Source organism: Sitophilus oryzae, unplaced genomic scaffold, assembly GCF_002938485.1.
Source record: "Sitophilus oryzae breed Bouriz unplaced genomic scaffold, Soryzae_2.0 scaffold_497_pilon_pilon, whole genome shotgun sequence".
In the NCBI taxonomy this organism is placed as follows: domain Eukaryota; kingdom Metazoa; phylum Arthropoda; class Insecta; order Coleoptera; family Curculionidae; genus Sitophilus; species Sitophilus oryzae.
Window position 1 is genome coordinate 532,264 of NW_022147081.1, and position 3,321 is coordinate 535,584.

Sequence of the window (3,321 nt, forward strand, 5' to 3'; positions counted from 1 at the left end):
CTTTTCAACTACGTTATTCTTTCTACTTGTTTGTACGGAAATTGGATACTTTGTTTATTCGGTTGTGTAAATACGTGTATCGTAGGTGGGACTAAAATACATGATTTTCGTTTATTCCTGTATAAACTTTTAACTAGAAATTATTGAACAAAATAAAGGAGCCATTTTGGAAAAATATTTATCAATATTTATTTTATTTTCTGTATAATTCGTATAATGCTGTCAGTTTTGTATAATATATCAATTTTATTAATAAAATTAAATACTACATTTAGCATTCCCAAGTAACAAAATTCCGACTAGTTTTGACTACGCGCAACGTTGAAATTGGTACTTTTCCCTACTCTATGAATACCCAAACCTCAAATTACTTAGGCAAAACGTCGCTACGACGTTGCACTTAAACAGTTGTATATTTTGACCCTTAACAACGTTGGTAAACGTTGTAGGGCACAACTTTGTTAGAAGTTGGGTTTTATACCGTTGGCATTACGTCGCTAGAAGGCATGTTTATTGTACTACAGAATAACAAACGTAGTACAACGTTGTGCAACGTACTTTTAAATAACGAGTGTAAGTACATGCTAACTACAACGTAATACAACGTTTCATTAAACGACCCAAAGCAACTTCAAAATTATAACCAATTACTACCTTGGATTACGGCGACGAGAGCGACGATATCGATTTTTGTTGTGGAAGGGGAATTATCTACACCTAACCTCAAAAAATTCTGTACTGTACTGTCACAGAGCAATTGGTTAGATATTTTTTCTGTGGTACTTACTGTGTAGAATGTAGAATGTTTAGGGGGGGAGTTAGTCACCGCGACCTTAAAGATCTATTGTGTGTTACTTACTGTGTAAAGCGAAAAAAAGATGTATACGAAAAAAGTATATAAATACTCTACAACTTTTTATAGAAAAAGGAAAAAGTATTTAGAAGAAAGTCAGCGAGCACCACCACCAAATAGATGACCCAGCTTTCTTCTTTATATTTATGGAGTGCAGAGTTAAGGAGAAATAACTCTTACGGGACTTTTATTGAAAAGGTGGTCACAAAATGGGAAGAATAAGGGTTCGCCAAATAACCACAGTGGCGCTAAAAACGCATGAATCTAAAAAATGAAAAGTAACCATAGATAAGAGAATAAAAATAAATATAACCAAACATTACCCAAAAAAATTTTGTTTTTATTTTTCCAGACAGAGTTTTTTGAATATAAAATAATTATTGTTTATCAATATTTTTGTGCTTTATTTATTATTTAACAATAGGTTAAAGTGTGTGTGGTGCAGAAGTTGATTGAATAACTGATCTAAAAATAAAGAGCAAAGGCAAAGCCTACGGTATGTAAAATACATAATATAATTCAGTATTGTATTATTTTGTATTATATGTAAAAATTGAAGTCAATCAAAAGTGTAGTAAACATTTTTTTCGTAAGATTATTGACATACATGTTACAAAGTATATTTTTACAATCCTTTTTTATAAAGTTACAACCTAAATAAAATTTATTTTTAATGATTTTAAAGTTTGACAGACATGCACAAATTGTTGGCATTTTTTTTAAACAAGTAAAAGTAGGAAATACATAAAATTGTAGGTACTTTCAAGAAATATAGTTAACTGTAAGTGCTGTATTTTAATAATCTATCAAAAATCAAAATCATCAGGATAATATTAGGTATTGATTTTCAGACAAGAATTAGATTACAGTGATGGTCAAAAGCATTTAGATATTGCTTTAAAATCTACAGATAAGGTATGGCAGTTTCATTTTAAAGAACAAGATGTTAAAGTTTTATGATAAAATTGTCATCAGAAATACTGTCCACTTCAGTATTTACATAGGAAAATATTGGAGGATGAAGCTCTACCTACTGCCTCAGGTTAATTTAAATTCTGAATTGCAACAACAGCAACAAGCAAGAAGGGCACCATTAAATGAATATTATACACATAAGTATTATACACAGAAAAAGTAATGTTATACACATAAATATTAACATTTTATAGAGCAACAACACAATAAAAAACCAAAATATGAACACCAGCAACTAAAACAGGAACCATTAAATGAATATTATACACGTAAGTACAATTTGATCAAATAAAAACGGCGTCAGCGATGCCTATGAAATGAAGATTGCTGTCATTTTATATGTAAAATGATATGGAGAATGTCATCGAGATGTTCATTTCCAAGCCAACTAGTTATGTGAGAGGAAATAGCATGGTTTTCCCACGAAGACGCGAGCGAAACCGAACTTATAAATATAACCAAGCGCATTAAAATTGTCATTCTGTTCTTAGCTATTGTATTCATTGTATTTGTTAAACATACTTTATGAAAAATAAAATTTTTTAAAAAAGTATTTTCGTTGTCGAAATCCATAATTAACTGGACGCCGTGTTTTTTCGATCATACAGTATTATTATACGCATAAATAATAATATTATACACATAAACATCCCTTGATAAAGATCAACATTTTGTAGAGCAATAACAGCATCAAATAATGGAAATAATGGACCCCACTGCTCAAATCAAAAACAAAATTTCAGCATTACCACTTTATTGGTTATATCAATAAAAGAAATTATTGAGTTTATGAGTCTAGATCCTACAAGCAAGCAGATCTATCACATACTTTAAAATGAAGATTTATCTATTATAGTATGTATAATCACTTTGCATCTTTCATTCAATGTTGTAATGAATTAACAAATTGCAGGCAATTTATTCTAATAACGAAAAAGAAACTTTGGATCAAAAATATTTTCTTCTGATGAGGATTGTGAATATAAGTCTGTTGGAGAGTTTTGGCCATTATGTGTTGGTATACAATTTATTTATGATGTTACAGTAGTTAAACCATCCAGTACAAAACATGTTTAAAATCCACTATTCTTAATGAATGGCAACTACCAACTTGAGAGGAAGCTAAGAGAAAGGTTCTATTGGGATTGGACTACAAGGAAAAGGGACATATACATGAGGATCTGGAAGGGCTATAACATTACGTCTCAAGCCATGGAACAATAGGAAACCAGAGAAATTCAAAGGAAAATATTACAATACACGTGGGATGCAAATTATAGTGCAAAGAATTGAGAAAAAGAATTATTAAAAGTAGTTATAGTTACAATAGTTAAACCATCCAACTACCAAATATATTTAAAATCCACTATTCTGAATGAATAGCAACTACCAACTTGGGAGGAAGCTGCGAGAACGATTCTATTGGGTGAACTACAAAGGAAGAAGACATGAGCATCTGGAAGGGCTATAAAATTATATTATTATTTCACGTC

The 3,321-nt window shown here is 30.5% G+C and overlaps 1 long non-coding RNA gene across 1 annotated transcript; it reads left to right on the forward strand.

The window, feature by feature from the left end:
• Positions 1–1,596: 1,596 nt before the first annotated feature.
• LOC115886798 lies at positions 1,597–2,675 on the forward strand. Its single transcript, XR_004050946.1, has 3 exons — positions 1,597–1,969; positions 2,023–2,097; positions 2,506–2,675. It is a non-coding gene; the product is annotated as an uncharacterized LOC115886798 (long non-coding RNA).
• The last annotated feature ends 646 nt before the right edge of the window (positions 2,676–3,321 follow it).